This window comes from Schistocerca americana, chromosome 5, assembly GCF_021461395.2.
Source record: "Schistocerca americana isolate TAMUIC-IGC-003095 chromosome 5, iqSchAmer2.1, whole genome shotgun sequence".
Lineage (NCBI taxonomy): Eukaryota > Metazoa > Arthropoda > Insecta > Orthoptera > Acrididae > Schistocerca > Schistocerca americana.
Window position 1 is genome coordinate 214,484,118 of NC_060123.1, and position 19,812 is coordinate 214,503,929.

Below are 19,812 nucleotides of genomic sequence, written 5' to 3' on the forward strand. Positions count from 1 at the left end.
CTTGTACTCCCCTGTACGTGAAGATGGCAGCGGTGCTTGAGACTGAATAACTCCGTTCGGTGCATTATACTGGACGGGGAATGTTCATCAGGAAGTTACATAGGGTGGGCCAAAGAGTAGTGTTTTCTGATCTCAGTGTCCTCGAGATGACTGAGCGACCAAAATCCACGGGAAGGGTTGGTTCAGTTGAAGATGTGCTGCGTATAAACGTTATTGCTAGATCCGACGTATGGCGATATCTGCGTAATTTGTATAGACAAGTGTGCAGTGAACGTGACGACACGTTGCGAGTTAACTCAATGATATCGGTGCAAGACGCCTTGGCCATTGACTATTTAATATAACACAACACGTAGGGGTTCCGAGGTCAGCTATATCTAGCGTGGATCTTCAATATCTCAGGTTTTCCACGCGCAGAAACCGCTGCCTTGGACGACCTCAAGTGTTTAACATACGGACGCCACATCACCTTGACAGACGATCAATGAACTACATTGAAGACATAGCCGCCAATTACAGAGCAGTTTGAAGGCTAATACATTACATACGCTTCAGTTACAGAGGAGTATTAGTAACATCACATCCAGTGCCCTCTCAAGAAGTTTGGTTACTTAGCGTACATAAAATACACTCCTGGAAATTGAAATAAGAACACCGTGAATTCATTGTCCCAGGAAGGGGAAACTTTATTGACACATTCCTGGGGTCAGATACATCACATGATCACACTGACAGAACCACAGGCACATAGACACAGGCAACAGAGCATGCACAATGTCGGCACTAGTACAGTGTATATCCACCTTTCGCAGCAATGCAGGCTGCTATTCTCCCATGGAGACGATCGTAGAGATGCTGGATGTAGTCCTGTGGAACGGCTTGCCATGCCATTTCCACCTGGCGCCTCAGTTGGACCAGCGTTCGTGCTGGACGTGCAGACCGCGTGAGACGACGCTTCATCCAGTCCCAACATGCTCAATGGGGGACAGATCCGGAGATCTTGCTGGCCAGGGTAGTTGACTTACACCTTCTAGAGCACGTTGGGTGGCACGGGATACATGCGGACGTGCATTGTCCTGTTGGAACAGCAAGTTCCCTTGCCGGTCTAGGAATGGTAGAACGATGGGTTCGATGACGGTTTGGATGTACCGTGCACTATTCAGTGTCCCCTCGAGGATCACCAGTGGTGTACGGCCAGTGTAGGAGATCGCTCCCCACACCATGATGCCGGGTGTTGGCCCTGTGTGCTCACCTGCACGGCGCCAAACACGCATACGACCATCATTGGCACCAAGGCAGAAGCGACTCTCATCGCTGAAGACGACACGTCTCCATTCGTCCCTCCATTCACGCGTGTCGCGACACCACTGGAGGCGGGCTGCACGATGTTGGGGCGTGAGCGGAAGACGGCCTAACGGTGTGCGGGACCGTAGCCCAGCTTCATGGAGACGGTTGCGAATGGTCCTCGCCGATACCCCAGGAGCAACAGTGTCCCTAATTTGCTGGGAAGTGGCGGTGCGGTCCCCTACGGCACTGCGTAGGATCCTACGGTCTTGGCGTGCATCCGTGCGTCGCTGCGGTCCGGTCCCAGGTCGACGGGCACGTGCACCTTCCGCCGACCACTGGCGACAACATCGATGTACTGTGGAGACCTCACGCCCCGCGTGTTGAGCAATTCGGCGGTGCGTCCACCCGGCCTCCCGCATGCCCACTATACGCCCTCGCTCAAAGTCCGTCAACTGCACATACGGTTCACGTCCACGCTGTCGCGGCATGCTACCAGTGTTAAAGACTGCGATGGAGCTCCGTATGCCACGGCAAACTGGCTGACACTGACGGCGGCGGTGCACAAATGCTGCGCAGCTAGCGCCATTCGACGGCCAACACCGCGGTTCCTGGTGTGTCCGCTGTGCCGTGCGTGTGATCATAGCTTGTACAGCCCTCTCGCAGTGTTCGGAGCAAGTATGGTGGGTCTGACACACCGGTGTCAATGTGTTCTTTTTTCCATTTCCAGGAGTGTATTTATCAGATTGTTCACCGAGGATGCTTTTGTCTACAGGAATGTACTCCCACTGGACAATGGTACTAAAATTCAGAAAGACTTGACAATGTTTCCACTTTATCTCTTGAACATCACTTCTCTTTGATCGTGGATAAATCCAAGATAACGCCTGTAAAAGAGAGGAAGAACCTGACACACTGGTTAGGGGTTTTCATCCGGAGCACAGCACATTATTTAATGCACAAAAAGCCCATGAAATATTTCAATAAATCGTTACAGACGAACTCTTAGACTTTTTTTCACAGGATTCGTAACTGTCTGTCACAATGCACAATTCTAATCGGTTGTTCGACTTTGCTCAGCTGTTACGGTGCGGTGTCGCAGTCCTTCGAAATTCTACCCTTGACGTAAGCCCCACAAGGCGTCGAGTCCGGCGACCGTGATGAACGCAAGAGTAGCGCCGGGTCAGCGACACCACCACGGCCTAACCAGCGACGTGGCGACGTCTCATTCAAGTCATCTCGTACACAACTGTGGAAATGTGGAGGGGCGCCATCTCAATGAAGAACAAAATCCCTACTACCAGTTTCACGTTGTGGCATGAGCTACAATTGAAGCATATCGAGATGGGTTGTAACATTACAGTTCTTACAGGCTGTCTTGTTGGACAAAGCATAGAACACGTTAACTTTCTCGTAATTCCGGGCACGTTCGACAATTGCATGCGCGTTCTCTGTCCCCCATACGCATCCGTTGAGTAGACAGACTTTTACCGAAACATGGAAAGGGCAATTTCCCGTCAAGGCTTGTACCTTGCAGGCACCGCAACTTGTAGATTTTCACTGTTAATCGCTTACAAAACTTTTTCCACACTGTTGGCTGAGGATTGTTCTATAGGTGGACTTTGTGGAACTTACTCAACGTCACATCCCCCACAAGGACCACTGTCTGTTCTGAGACGCGCGGTCGGCCAGAACGTTTTGCATCGCAGAAACAGCAATCCTCCTCGAATTCCTTATACTATTTCACTTTGCTATTGTAAATAGAGAACTGTGAAGGTGGTTCGATGATCCCTCTGTCAGGCACATAATGTGATGTGCAGAGTATCCATGTAGATGTAGGTGTAGATGTAGAATACAAGCATGCAAACGTACATGCACTGTGTTGTACAGAGAGCCAGCTTGTGGGATAGAGCTGCGTGATTGTTGCAGTTGGTCGGCCAATACATCGACTGTTAATGCTGTTGGCGAATGACACTGGATCTGTCGCCCGAAAATGTCCCATATGTGCTCTATTGGAGACACATGATGACACTCTATACAGCGGTATGTAGGACCGGTATGTCTAGCACACAGACAGGTTGGTTGCAAGTCTTCAACTGACCTCCTTGTAACGAACACAATGCCGTCACTGGCGCAGAGGCAAAACCAGCTTTCATCAGAACGGACCTCCACCCAGCTCTCGAATGAGCCCTCTCTTGACACCACTGAACATACAAATGGCTGCGGTTTGAGGTCAGTGGCATGCACTCTACAGGCCGTTTGGCTCGGAACTGTGCTTGAAGTGACCGATTTGTAACAGTTCGTTCTGTCACTGTGGTGCCGACAGCGGCTCGAATTGCTGCGGATGCTGTGCGATACGCCGAACATTATGATCTGACCTCTTGGTAGTGCCGCGTGGCCATCCTGAGACCTATATCTCTGAAGTCGATCTGTTGTAGAATTTTAGAACATGTTTTTTGCTCGAGTATCATGTCGTTTTTGGAAACCCAGAATCTACTATGTAGGAATCAACATGGATTCCGGAAACAGCGATCGTGTGAGACCCAACTCGCTTTATTTGTTCATGAGACCCAGAAAATATTAGATACAGGCTCCCAGGTAGATGCTATTTTTCTTGACTTCCGGAAGGCGTTCGATACAGTTCCGCACTGTCGCCTGATAAACAAAGTAAGAGCCTAAGGAATATCAGACCAGCTGTGTGGCTGGATTGAAGAGTTTTTAGCCAACAGAACACAGCATGTTGTTATCAATGGAGAGACGTCTACAGACGTTAAAGTAACCTCTGGCGTGCCACAGGGGAGTGTTATGGGACCATTGCTTTTCACAATATATATAAATGACCTAGTAGATAGTGTCGGAAGTTCCATGCGGCTTTTCGCGGATGATGCTGTAGTATACAGAGAAGTTGCAGCATTAGAAAATTGTAGCGAAATGCAGGAAGATCTGCAGCGGATAGGCACTTGGTGCAGGGAGTGGCAACTGACCCTTAACATAGACAAATGTAATATATTGCGAATACATAGAAAGAAGGATCCTTTATTGTATGATTATATGATAGCGGAACAAACACTGGTAGCAGTTACTTCTGTAAAATATCTGGGAGTATGCGTGCGGAACGATTTGAAGTTGAATGATCATATAAAATTAATTGTTGGTAAGGCGGGTACCAGGTTGAGATTCATTGGGAGAGTGCTTAGAAAATGTAGTTCATCAACAAAGGAGGTGGCTTACAAAACACTCGTTCGACCTATATTTGAGTATTGCTCATCAGTGTGGGATCCGTACCAGATCGGTCTGACGGAGGAGATAGAGAAGATCCAAAGAAGAGCGGCGCGTTTCGTCACAGGGTTATTTGGTAACCGTGATAGCGTTACGGAGATGTTTAATAAACTCAAGTGGCAGACTCTGCAAGAGAGGCGCTCTGCATCGCGGTGTAGCTTGCTCGCCAGGTTTCGAGAGGGTGCGTTTCTGGATGAGGTATCGAATATATTGCTTCCCCCTACTTATACCTCCCGAGGAGATCACGAATGTAAAATTAGAGAGATTAGAGCGCCCACGGAGGCTTTCAGACAGTCGTTCTTCCCGCGAACCATACGCGACTGGAACAGGAAAGGGAGGTAATGACAGTGGCACGTAAAGTGCCCTCCGCCACACACCGTTGGGTGGCTTGCGGAGTATAAATGTAGATGTAGATGTAGATCTTGCGACCGTACATTCTCGCGACCACCACCGCCAGCAGTCATGTACAATGGCTACGTCCCTGTGAAGTCTTCCTACGATATCGCAGAAGGAACATCCAGTTTCTGTAGACCTACTGCACGACCTCGTTCAAACAAAGCGAGGTGTTGATTAAGGCCATCTTGACTAACATCAACTCACCACTTCCAATCTCAAAGGTAGCTAACGCTAACGACTGTTACAGTATGTATTTAAAGCAAACCTGTTTTGCATCCTTATAGTGGTGTTACCAGAGCCACTGTTAAGCGACTGGCGCATTAATTTAAATAGACTTAACTTTTCATATGTAGAAACACGCCTACCAACTTTCGTTTATAGCGTATAGTTCCTTGGGGTGCTACGATTTTTTGCCGGACACTTCCCAGAATGTACACTCTCGGAATCTCAGTGGCAACCATGTTCGTGATGCACGACACCTTTCTCCTAGGTTCTGCCAGTAGAGTTTGCTGACCATCTCCGACCGCCGAGCAAATGACCTCGTGACAAAATGCGCCGCTCTTCTTTGGGTTTTCTCTATCTCTTCTCTTAACCTTGCTTTGGTTAGAGTCCCAGAGTCAGAAACAATAGTCAATATCGGGTAACTGACTGTTTTGTAAGCCGTTTCGGTCGTAGGCGAACTACGTTTCGTTTAAGATTCTCCGTGTGAATCTCAGTCTGGCGTCAGGTTTTCGAAAATTTGTTATAAGTGATCCAAAAAAAAATTTGGCCGCTCCGGGTGGTTACTTATAGATACACTGCTGGCCACCGTAAATGCAACACCCTGAAGGAAGCATCCGAACCAAGTGAAATGTACACCATGGGTTTGCAGCGATGAGATATGCAACTGATTAGAATTTCAGCGCAGACGCACATCACGCGCGCCTGTGGCGCCACCTCATAGCGCCATTTAAGGCTTGGCGATTTCGACGAGTGTACGTTCGGCACGTGTGTTTACCCTGTGGTTGTTTCACAAGACGATCAGTTTGCCTCATAGACAACAGCGAACATCGTTTGATCAAGTATCCGAGTTCGACAGAGGAAGGATAGTGGCTTACCGAGATTGTGGATTATCATACAGAGAAATCGCTAGTCGTGTTGGGCGAAACCAAACAACTGTAATGCGGATATCTGACCGTTGGATGCAGGAGGGTACGACGGACCGACGTGGTCGATCGCATTCACCCCGGTGCACCACTGCACGTGCTGATAGGCAAATCGTGCGCATGGCAGTGACGGATCGCTCAGTGACATCCCGAACCATAGCACAGCACATTGCGTCTGTAACGCATCATCCAGTGTCTGCGCGTACCATTCGACGCCGTTTACAGCAGAGTGGTCTGTCCGCAAGACGTCCATTGCTTCGTCTACCATTGACGCAGAACCACGGTGGCCAGCAGTGTATTTTATGGTTGGTACTGTTTCCAGTGATTTGTCGCTAGTGTAGTCGAACAGTAATGGCACTCTTTGCCTATTTACGCGCAATGTGCTACATTTCTTTTCGAGCAGTCAGCTGCCACATCCTTTACCAATCGTCGGTTCTCTGCTGCGAGATCCTTCACCAATCGTCGGTTCTCTGCTGGTCTTCCTGCATTTTGCTACAGCCTTCTGCGTTTGCCCCCATCCTGCAGATAACAGCATCGTCTGCAAATACCAGGACGGAGCGTACAACGTTATCCTCTAGATGGGCGTTCCCTAATCTTACTGATTGATGGAACTCTTCGTAATGTCACATTTATCGTGGAACCCTGGTTCAAATGGTTCAAATAGCTCTGAGCACTATGGGACTCAACTTCTGAGGTCATTAGTCCCCTAGAACTTAGAAATAGTTAAACCTAACTAACCTAAAGACATCACAAACATCCATGCCCGAAGCAGGATTCGAAACTGCGACCGTAGCGGTCTTGCGGTTCCAGACTGCAGCGCCTTTAACCGCACCGCCACTTCGGCCGGCGACGTGGAACCCTGGAATCCTGGTTTTATTCCATTATGTTTTACTGGTGCAACCTCCTGTAAATGGATTATTTGCAGCGTAAATGACAATTATTTTAAAATACACTTATTTCAAAAAATCCGTTTCAGAATTAACGCAAAAAACCTTAAAGTACGCAGTACTTCGCCACAAGACCCTGCGGATGAGATGAATACGAGGCCCGCCTCAAAAGTATCCGACCTTTGGCCAGAAAAAATATTTCGAATAACTGACAGAGTTGGGACTCTAATCCCCTTCAAAGTTGGCCCCTTGTGCTTGCATACACGTAGCTCACCGAGCCTTCCACTGCTGGAAACACCTCTGGAAGTGTTCTTTTGGAATGGTGTTCAGCTCCTTCGTCATGTTCCACATTATCTCTTCTCCACTCTCAAAACGGGGTTCTTTCAGTGGCGTCTTCAATTTTGGAAACAACCAGAAGTCGCAAGGAGCCATGTCTGGAGAGTAGGGAGGTTGTCGAACGGCTGCAATTCCGTGTGTGGCCAAGAAATTTTGGACCAAGTGGGATGAATGTGAGGGGGCGTTGTCGTCATGCAGTTGCCAGTGTTTCGCCGTCCACGTGTCTGGTCTTTTGCGCCGAACTGCGTCACCGAGTCGCTGGAGAATATTTTGATAGTACTCCTTTCTCACTGTTTGTCCTTCCAGTGCGTATTCGTGATGCACAATTCCACGGACATCAAAGAGGACAGTCAGCATCACTTTGACTTCGCTTCGCACCTACCGCACTTTCTTCGGCCATGGAGACTCGGGATGCTTCCATTGCGACGACCGTCTTTTTGTTTCTGGGTCGTACCCGTACGCCCATGACTCATCTCGAGTTATTACGTTGTTCAGAAACCCTGGATCAGTGTTGGTGGTGTCCAGAAGGTCCTGTGCAACGTCAAAACTGAGGTCTTTTCGATCCAGGTACAACTTGGGCACGAATTTTGCAGCCACTCGGTGCATGTTCAAATCATCACACTAAATTGCATGTGCAGAACCTTTACTCGCTCCAACCTCTTGGGCAATCTCCCGCACGGTCAAACGACGATCTACCAACACCAGGTTTAGCACCCTCTCAACAACAGCTGCACTCCAAGCATTTTGGGGCCTGCCAGAACGCTGGGCACTCCCTTCTGATGTGCGGCCATTTTTGAATCGGTTGAACCAGTCCTTAATTTGTGTTTACAGCCGTCGCATCTTCTCCAGACACCTGTTGAATCTTACGAATTGTTTCGCATTGAGAATCACCAAGCTTTTGACAAAATTTGATGCAGTATCTTTGCTCAACACGTTCAGTCATCTTGAGAGAATCGGTAATGTGACGAACACGTTTGGTAGCACCCCACTCAGCGACCGACAGATAGCGACTGACACGCTGGAACGTGAGGACAAAATTCACGCATGCGCATAAATGTCTCTTGCTTTACTGTTTACAGTGGAGCAGCGCTATCGTCTCTATTTTTCGCGGGAAAATCAAAGGTCGGATACTTTTTAGACAGACCTCTTATTTAAACTGTAACTGGTACTTCATACTTACCCAAAAGCCAGGAAGTGTTCGCGTTGCTGGGGAAGTTATGTCCCATTCAAAGTCTTACTTATACGAATTCGGACATGTCCGAAAGAGCAGACACCACGCAATCATCTAGCTGGGTAATGGATGCACCTTCTTCACTGCGGATGCACAAATACGTCCGACCTCCTGTGGAAATCTCAGAGTAGCCAACATGGAGGAAACAGCGCATAGGTGGCGTCCGGTGGGAATGGGAATCGGCCGCAAGACGAGCCGAGATAATCCGCGCATTTGCGATAACGCTTTGTTCCGGATGGCGCAGTGGTTAACGCACCTGACTAGTAAGCAGGACATCCCGGGTTCGAATTCCGGTTCCGTACATATTTTCACTCATCGCCGCTGATTCCGCGTAATGTCCCAGTGCAGCTGAGAGCAATGGTCCCCTCCCTTTCCTTTCTTCTCCTCTCCACCGTTAATTTACACACAAAATGTTGCTAGCAGCGAGGAGTGAAGAGCACCTGGGGGTCACAGAGCGAAGCACAGGTATTCCCGTTACAAACAAGTGGTTTTGTAGCAATACCTAACAGTATGCGATGTGCTGTGGAGACTACAGTCAGCACTGGGAACTGTCACAACGGAGAACAGTGTGAGAACGAGACAGGGGCTCCGTGGGACACACGCCAGCTGCTGCAAGATCAGAAATTTTCATTCTGTATGAAGAGCGGGAGGCACAGTTAGGGAGCAACAGTCGTTCATTTTGTGGGATTGGAAATTGGGTTCACCAATGACAGAGACGGTACAACGGAAAATTCAGCATTCTAGAGCACAAAGTGAGGCACACTAAGAAGAAAACTCGAAGGAGGTTCAGTCAGGCAGTAACCGGTCAGTCATGAGAGCTGAAGAAGCAGCGGGCAGTGATCAAACGGTCGGTAGTCAGTGAGTAAAGGAGGAGGTGGTGAGTGGAGAGTGATGAGACGGCCAGCAGGTAATCAGAGGAATTAGAAGAGACAGTGGAATTGCCCTCTGGAGTTATAATAATCGTCTGTTGACTCCGACTTGGCCAGGTCTCTGCTTTCTTTGCAATATTTATCTTCCCTTTGTGACACTCTCAGTTTCGCTCATGTCGAACAGTCGAATCCTTGCGGTCCAATGCACGAATCTTCAATCATCCGACGGCATTTCCTTGTCTGATATCAGCCTCCAATATTACACTGACACCACTTCTGCAAGACAGTTACTGCGACAGTAGTTACCGGGAGAGCAAACATAGAAATACTACATCGGTCGTCAAGTGCGCTGTACGTAAGAGGATTAAGTCAGCCGGCACAGACGAAGGAAAGAGTTAAGCCATCCACGGCATCGCCGCAAGCCAGTGGAACATGGAAGATGAAAGCTACTGGCTTTCAGCCTACTGCCACACAAAAAAAGGGAGAAGCAACGCATTACGCTGGCCTTGCATGCGCTACACACGCCTTCATACAAAACTCACTCTATTGACTGCTGAGAGGAGGCAGTTCAGTGTACCTCCCTTAATCCCCCATTTACAAAGTCGTGCCTACGTCCAGATCTCCCTGAAATCTACAGTTGCCCTGATGATACACACTGAAGCGCCAAAGAAACTGGTATAGGCATGAGTATTCAAATGCCGAGGTAAATAAACAGACAGAATACGGCACTGCGGTCGGCAGCGCCTATATAAGACAACAAATGTTGTTAGATCGGTTACTCGTGCTACAACATTATCAAGATTTAAGTGAGTTTGAACGTGGTGTTATAGTCAGCGCAGGAGCTACGGGACACAGCATCTCCGAGGTAGCGATGAAAAAAAAATGGTTCAAATGGCTCTGAGCACTATGGGACTTAACTTCTGAGGTCATCAGTCCCCTAGAACTTAGAACTACTTAAAGCTAACTAACCTAAGGACAACACACACATCCATGCCCTAGGCAGGATTCGAACCAGCGACCGTAGCGGTCGCGCGATTCCAGACTGTAGCGCCTAGAACCGCTCGGCCACCCCGGCCGGCGGTAGCGATGAAGTGGGGATTTTCCCGTACGACCATTTCAAGAGTGTACCGTGAATATCAGGAATCTGGAAAAACATCAAATCTCCGACATCGCCGCGACCGGAAAAGGATCCTGCAGAGACCAACGACGACTGAAGAGAATCGTTCAACGCGGCAGAAGTGCAACCATTCCGTAAACTGCTGCAGATTTCAATGCTGGGCCTTCAACATGTGTCAGCGTGCGAACCATTCGACGAAACATCAACGATATGGGCTTTCGGAGCCGAAGGCCCACTCGTGTACCCTTGATGATTGCATGACACAAGGCTTTACGCCTTGCGTGGGCCCGTCAACATCGACATTGGAAATATGTTGCCTGGTCGGAAGAGTCTCGTTTCAAATTTTATCGAGCGGATAGACGTGTACGGGTATGGAGACAACCTCTTGAATCCATGGATCCCGCGTGTCAGAAGGGGATTGTTCAAGCTGGTGGAGACTCTGTAATGGTGTGGGGCGTGTGCAGTTGGAGTGGTATGGACTCCTGACACGGCTAGATACGACTCTGACGGGTGACAAACACGTAAGCATCCTGTCTGATCACCTGCATCCTTTCATGTCCATTGCGCATTCCGACGGACTTGGGCAATTCCAGCAGGACAATGCGATATCTCACAAGCCCAGAATTGCTGCAGAGTGCCTCCAGGAATACTCTACTGAGTTAAACACTTCCGCTGTCCACCTAACTCCCAGACATGAACATTATTGAACATATCTGGGACGCCTTGCAACGTGCTGTCCAGACGAGAACTCCATCGCCTCGTACTCTTACGGATTTATGGACAGCCCTGCAGGTTTCGTGGTGTCAGTTTCCTCCAGCACTACTTCCGACATTAGCCGAATCCATGCCACGTCGTGCTGCGTATCTTATGCGTGCTTGCGGGGGCCGGACACGATATTAGGCAGATGTTTCAGTTTCTTTGGTTCTTCAGTGTAATAATGCAATGAGGTCAGAAAGAATCATGGGACAGCGATACGCACACATACAGATGGTGGTAGTATTGTGTACACAAGGTATAAAAGGGCAGTGCGTTGGCGGAGCTGTCATTTATACTCAGGTGATCCATGTGGAAAGGTTTCCGAGGAGATTATGACCTCACTACAAGAAGAAAACAGACTTTGAACGTGGAATGGTACTTGGAGCTAGACAGATGGGGCAGTCCATCTCGGAATGCGATAGGGAATTCAGTATTATGAGATCCACATTGCCAAGAGTGTGCCGATAATTCCAGATTTCAGCATCACCTCCCTCAACGGACAACGCAGTGGCCGACACCCTTCACTTTAACGACAAAGGCAGCGGCGTCTTAGTACGAGTTGTTAGTGCTAACAGACAAGCAACACTGATGAAATAATCGCAGGAATCAATGTTGGACCTACGATGAACATATCCGTTACGATAGTGCAGCGAAATTTGGCGTTAATGAGCTATGGAAGCAGACGACCGACGCGAGTGGCTTTGCTAACAGCTAGTCATATCCTGCACCGTATTGGGCGGATCCTAGACGACAGGAAAGCCGTAGTCCGACGAGTACCGACTTCAGTTGGTAAGAGCTTATGATAGGGTTGGAGTGTGGCGAGACCTCACGAAGCCGAGGACCCAAGTTGTCAACAGGGCTCTGTGCAAGCCGATGGTGGCTCCGTAACGGAGTGGACTGGCTTTACACGGAATGGACTGGGTCCTCTGGTCCAACTGGACCGGTCATTGAGTGGAAATCTTTATGTTCGGCTGCACGGAGACCATTCATGGACTTCATGTTCCCAAACAACTATGGAAATACGTGATAGAGAATGCGCCATGCCACCTGGCTACAACAGTTCAGGCTTGGGGTGAAGGACATTCTGGACAGTTTGAGCGAATGGTTTGACGAACCAGATCGCCCGACATTAATCCCATTGAACATTTGTGGGACGTAATCTAGAGGTCAGTTCGTACACAGAATCCTGCACCGACAACATTTTTCCGGTGACATTGTAATTCTGTGAGAGACAGCAAAGGACCTGGAAGAGCAGCTGAACGGAATTGACAGTGTCTTGAAACGAGGATATAAGATGAACATAACAAAAGCAAAACGAGGGTAATGGAATGTAGTCGAATTAAGTTGGGTGATGCTGAGGGAATTAGATTAGTAAATGAGACATTTAAAGTAGTAGGAGTTTTACTAATTGAGGGGCAAAATAACTGATGATGGTCGAAGTAGAGAGGATATAAAATGTAGACTGGCAATGACAAGGAAAGCGTTTCTGAAGAAGAGAAATTTGTTATCATCGAGTATAGATTTAAGTGTCAGAAAGCCGTTTCTGAAAGTATTTGTATGGAGTGTAGCCATGTATGGAAATGAAACGTGGACGATAAATAGTTTAGACAAGAAGAGAATAGAAGCTTTCGAAATGTGGTGCTACAAAAGAATGCTGAAGATTAGATGGATAGATCACATAATTAATGAGGAAAGTCGAATAGAACTAGGGAGAAGAGAAATTTGTGGCACACTTTGACTAGAAGAAGGGATCGGTTGGTAGGACATGTTCTGAGGCATCAAGGGATCACCAGTTTATTTATTTATTTATTTAACCTGATCAGATTAGGGCCATCAGGCCCTCTCTTACATCGGACCAGTGTTCCACACATGCAGCATTTCACACATCAGAGTTACATCATGAACATAGTTTAAAATTAGCTTACTCTAGTGACAATATGAATAAAGAGTAGTGACTAAGACCTAATAAAGTAAATGCGGAAGTATTTTTACAACAGTTGCTATACATACAGATTATGATAAAAGCAATAATAATAACAGTAAAACGAAAAATCAAATAATAATGATAAACATTACTAAGACCTAATAAAGTAAACGCTGGCAGTATTTTTACATCAGGTGCTATACATACAGATTACGGTGAAAGCAATAATAAAAACAGTAAAAAAAATCAAATAATAATGACAAACATGAGAAAGATTGGCAATAGTAATGAAGGTTTGTGCAGATGTACATTAATATTTTGGTGTGTAAAGTAGATGTTTACTAGTATAGCGAGTTTTGGGTAATGGAGGTTTAAGGAGGGGGGGAGAGGGAAGTAATGAGGTGAAGTGCACTCATGTACAGAGGAAGGCATTACTGTTGCTTAAGTAGATACGTCATTAACTGTTTTTTGAAGCCGGTCATGTTTTTAAGTTCTCCAACATAACGAGGGAGGTTATTCCATAGTCGGCTTCCTGCTACTGTAAAGGACTTGGAGAAGGTGACTGAGCGATGCAGTGGAACAGAGAGGATTTTATTATAATGGGAACGTGTGTTTCTGTCATGTTGTTCCGACATGAGCGTTAGGGACGAGGAGAGATGTGAGGGACAGTGTACATTTATAAGGCAGTAGATGACACAGAGTGTATGGAAATCTCTGCGTTTGTCTGCACGCAGCCAGGACAATTTTGCATATGCTGGTGAAATGTGATCAAAACGTCGAACGTCACAGATACATCGGTCGCAGGCATTCATGACCAGTTCTAGACGTCGCGAATTTTCCTGAGAGAGGCCTTGTAGGATAATATCACTGTAGTCAATGATTGGGAGTATAAGCGTTTGTACTAATTTCTTTTTCAGATCGAAAGGGAAGAGTTTTTTATATTTTTGTAGGACATGAAGGGATGCTGATGCTTTTTTGCACACTGCAGTTACATGCTCTGTCCAATTTAGATTTTCATCTATTATAACTCCCAAACTCTTTGCTGAGGGAGAGAAGTTAATATTTGTTCCATTTAGGATAAGAGATGGTACGGATTCCCGATGTTTTGGGCTAATGAGCTTAGAGTGACCAACAAGTACCGCTTGGGTTTTAGATGGGTTTAGTTTTAGACCTATGTCCTGTGCCCATTTTGACAGTGCATCGAGGTCAGTATTGAAATTTTCAATAGCTTTCTTGAGATTGCTTGGTTTCGCACTTAGATACAACTGAAGGTCATCAGCATACATATGATATTTGCAATAGGTCAGAACCGATGACACATCATTGACATACAGAGAGAAGAGTATAGGACCTAATACTGAGCCTTGGGGAACGCCTGACACTACCTGCCGCCATTGTGATTTTATATTCCCAGACAGGACGCGTTGCTGACGAGACGTCATGTATGAGCGAAACCATTGCACTGCGCTTGGTGAGAAATTTAGACCGCTAAGTTTGGCTAGTAAGATGTCGAAGTCGACAGTATCAAATGCTTTGCTGAAATCTAAGAAGCAAATCATAGTCGCTTCTTGTCTGTCCATGGCAAGTTTCAGGTCATCTGTCACCTTTATCAGTGCGGATGTTGTGCTTCGATGTTTACGGAAACCAGATTGGTATTCGTCTAGTAGGTTGTTAGTGGTTAGGTAGTTGGTGAGCTGGTCATGAACTATATATTCTAAGGCCTTTGATAGTGCAGGAAGAAGGCAGATGGGGCGGTAGTCAGAGGGTGCTGTGGCGATGTCCTTTTTAGGCAGTGGCTTAATTTGTCCCAGTTTCCAGGCCTCAGGGAAAACACTTGTGATTAATGAATCGTTGAAAATGTCTGTTATAGAGGGCAGTTGTTGGTCAATAATAAGTTTTACCATCTGGATAGTGATACCATTATGTCCAGTAGATGCTGATCTAATCCGTATTATGGCTTTCTTGACAGTACTGCAAGTGACGTGCTGTAGATAGAATTTTTCTTTGCTACAGTCGTTCATCCCCATGAAGTAATCAATGATTCTCTGTTTTTTTTTTTGCAGATCAATTTTGGTTGCAGGTAATGTGAAGAATCGGTTTAGTTCTTCAGCTGGGACCATGGGATTTTCTGCAACTTTTATTTTGCCTAAACCGAGACTACGGAGATTTTTCCACAGGACAGCTGGTCTACATCTATTGTCAGCTAATGTACGGGCATGTCTGAGCTTAGCGTTTCTCACCGCTTGACTGACTTTGTTTCGTTTCTGCTTGTATACAGCGTGATTTTCAGGTGTAGGGTGTATCTTGTATGCTCGATGTGCAGCATCTCTGAGATTTATGAGCTGTTTTAGTTCATGAGTCAGCCAAGGTGCAGGTTGCCTTTTTACTTTTCTGGTCTTTATTGGAGCATATTTGTCATATAGTTGAGTAATTTTGTTAGTGAAATCGTGGAGTTTGTCGTTTATGTCCATGAGGGGAGTAGAGGTCATCCCCCAAACTATTTCTTGTGCCTCAGTTTCGAGTTCAGGCTAATTTATGCGTTTGAGGTCTCGGTATGTAGACAGTTTTTGTTTCTTTCTAGGGCATTCTAGTGAATACGTCATGGAAATGATGTCATGGGCAGACATGCCAGGCGCAGATATTTGAGAGGTGCGGATTATTCTGTTCGGAGATTTCGTTGCGAATATATCTATGAAAGTGTGACTGGTAGTCGTGTGATGAGTAGGTGCCAGCTGAAGTAGCGTCATATTTGAGGAAGAAAGCATCCTCTTAAATTTCCCAGTGGAAGGACTATTGCACAGAAAATTAATGTTTGTGTCACCAGCTATAATTACATGTTCATATGACGATTCGAGACTAGAGAGGGCAGTTTCGAAGCAGGCGAACCCACCTACTTTAGGAGGTTTGTAAAGGACACATATTAAGCACTTTCTGTTAAGTGATTTGATCTCTATGAACATATATTCCACTTGTTTATCTACATTGTTGTCGGATGTGTGTAGTACTGTAGGTGACAAATCAGAGCGTATGTACGCCCCTACTCCGCCCCCTCGTCTGTTGCATCTGTCGTGCCTGAGAAAGATATAGCCATCTAGGTTTACGGAAGTTGTAGGAATACTTGGTTTGAGCCAAGTCTCTGACAAAAGTATTACGTGTATATCAGCAGTTTGAAATATATATTTGAACTCGTCGAAGTGAGCTGACAGAGACTGGACATTTGCATGTGCAATATGCAGCTTGGTGCGTTCGGGTGTTGATTGCCCGAGGAGGCTGCCGACCGATGTTTGCGGGTCGTGGTTGGCGGTGATAAGAGGGTCTGGCATGAGGAATGCGGAAGGCGTGTGAAGGAGAGGCGGGTGAGGGAGTGTCCTCCCAGTTCTGTGCAGTGAAAGCGGCCGGGAGGGGGAGGGGGTAGGTCCCCGGGGAGACAACGGGATCTGCGGCCAAGGTCAGCGAGGTCTGCAACGGTTATGGAAGTAGCCGTGGGCTGGCAGGGGAAGGAATTTCGCTAAATACAACGGGAGTAATCTGCACGTTATGACAGAGTGTAATGGCTCTGAGCACTATGGGACTTAACTGCTGAGGTCATTAGTCCCCTAGAACTTAGAACTACTTAAACCTAACTAACCTAAGGACGTCACACACATCCATGCCCGAGGCAGGATTCGAACCTGCGACCGTAGCGGTCTTGCGGTTCCAGACTGCAGCGCCTTTAACCGCACGGCCACTTCGGCCGGCTATGACAGAGTGTGATATTAATTGCACTTATGAGGATAACAACTAAAGTATGATGGTGGGTTGCTAATTAAGGATGGAAGTGAGACTACCTTATGTAATAATTAACAAAATTACATGAGAAAAACAATTAAAAATGAAAATAGTTGTATGGAGAAACGAAAAGTTGATAATACAAATAATAACAAATATTACACGAGAAAAAATAATTAGAGATAAAAAAATAGTTATTTAGAGAAACGAACAATTTGACAATACATTAGTTACGATATGGTTGACAGTGTAAACAATATAAACATACAGGTTAGTGGCAGCAAGATTAGACATGATTTAGCTTCTAAAGCACAGGCTTTCGAGTTGATTAACACTGCAAATTGTTTTCTTTCCGTTTTCGGTCTTAACCATTATCCTGCCGTCATTTGTCCATACGTTATGTAGCCCAAATTTCGAAATCGCGCTCTTCAAAATGTTTAGTCTTTCAGAGGTCAGATCCTCGCGTACTGTCAGACCCGACTTCGCGAGATTCTTCTTTGCTCTGAAGATTTCAGATCTCTTCCTATACGACGTAAATTTCACTATTATAGGTCTTGGTTTTGTAGAACCTGGCGACTTACGACCCACTCTATGACTTCTGTCAATGTCACTCAGAGTCACCAGCACGCCTAGCTTTTCTTGGACAAGGTTTATCACAAGTTCATCTGTGTTCTCTCTGCTGCTCTCCGGAATGCCGAACAGCCTGAGATTATCGCGTCTCTGATATTGTTCGAGCTCGTCCGTCTTCTCGATCAATTTCTGTTCGAGCAGTCGCGCTTTCTCCTCACTTGCTTTTAACGATGTGTCCAGTGCACTGATCTCGCTCGCATTCGCCTCCAGAGTTTTCTGTATTTTGTCCGTCACTGCTGCAGTGACAGCATCAGTGATGGTTTGAACAACGAGTCCGAGCGTCTCCTTAGCCTGCAGCGCGGCACTCACCTCACCTCAGCCTTCACGAGTGCGGCGATGTCAGCGATGCCGGGCGGAGCGGCCGCAGCTGCCGGAGTAGACTCCACGCCTGCGCTGTCGCCGGCCTGGCCGTTGGCTGCACTGCGCGTTGTTCGGCGATTTTCCATTTTTAGTGCGATTCCGTGTAATTGGTGCTCAGTATGTGATGTAAAATAGGACACTCGGCAGTGGATATACGGCTTTAGTATATGTAGACTAGCCTAACTGCTTAAAACACCTCCAGATTTCACGTAAACTTGCGAGCCAAGCTAACGCACGTCACTCACTCGCCGCCATGTTGTGGTACTGGAGGGCAGCGTGGAGGGCAAAAATCATAGAGGGTGACCAAGAGATGAATACACTAATCAGATTCAGAAGGATGTAGGTTGCAGTAGGTACTGGGAGATGAAGAAGCTCGCACAGGATAGAGCAGCATGGAGAGCTGCATCAAACCAGTCTCTGGACTGAAGACCACAACAACAACACTCGTAAATGTTCTTGCAAAAAGATAAACACGGCCTTTTGCGACTGTTGACGATACTCAGTTTTGAAATTGCACCACGAGCCTCTAAGGACATTAATTTAAATTTTTCTTTCAACAAGGAACCAGATGTCAATTCCAGGAAATTTTTGTATTATTTCGTTGACAAGGTCGAACTTCGTGCATTGACGGTAAATGGATTCTTAATCTGCGGGCAAACCTCCGATCTCCACATTCTGTGGTGAATCGTAGACGTCCAACACCTTGTCTCCCACTCGTGGTTTCGCGGTTCTTCAACCAGTTTTCATAGATGCTGACGACAGTAGCAAGTGAGCAGCCGTCCAGCTTCCGTGGACGCCCTCCAGAAACAATCTGCTCTTTGTCAAAGTCCCTTAAGTGAATCGATGTCCCCATTTGCGGTCCGTATTGTCGTCTAAATGTTTCCTCCTTCGCTCCGCTTATATCCTTTCCTTATCGTGTCAAGTGCTCGTAAAGCCAACAGGTGACACTGAATCTCGCGATAGGCAGTGCTCATAATTTTTTGCTTAATCGGTGTTAAGGGCCCCGATTATTGTTAAATTCGCGTAAGAATTTGTATAGAAAGTTGCCTTGATTAAAAATGCCAGATTAGAAACTGTTAATTCTGACTGACGCTATCTGATTTCGTTTAAGAGCAAGTTAACGCACGGGTCAGTTAGTATATGCAAGGGTTAATCAGTGGGCTTAAAGGAATATTTAAATACACCTTAACGATCCAATTTCCTCTCTGTGTAATAACCACTTTACCTGCGAAATATGTAAATGCTGTGCCATGAACATGCTTGGTACACAACTGTAGCTTAAAAACTTTTCCTCACAAAGATCGAAAATATTGATTAAAGAGCAAACACTGAAAGGCGCTTGCTATGTCGGTAGTTGCCTGGAGAATCTAGATACAAAATTAACTTCTGCATCCTGAAAGATTCATACGAAAACGGCACTAGTAATCTTGTGCTCAATAAATGAGTGCCGATTATCCAGGCAACTCTCAGTGAAAAATACGTTTGCTAAGGGCTAATGATCATGATAGGATTCCCACTAACGTTTCATTTATAAAATCCATGAGCACGTGGCATATGAAATACAATCGTTAAATGAAAGCTGTCAATGTAATAATGATAAAGAGCGTAAATAAATTCAGAGAAGTGATCTGTAAATTCATTTCGAAACACAGCTTGCAATACACGGAAAAACACAGTTAAGAAACACGTGACATTTTTAACACTATTGCTGAAATTGGTTTTATGGGTATTAGGCTTAAGTTTTCTTCTTTCAGTGCTGGAGACGTCATCAAAGGCCTAAACGATTGAGAAAACAGTTACAAATTCAAACAAGTTCAGCAACCCTAACTG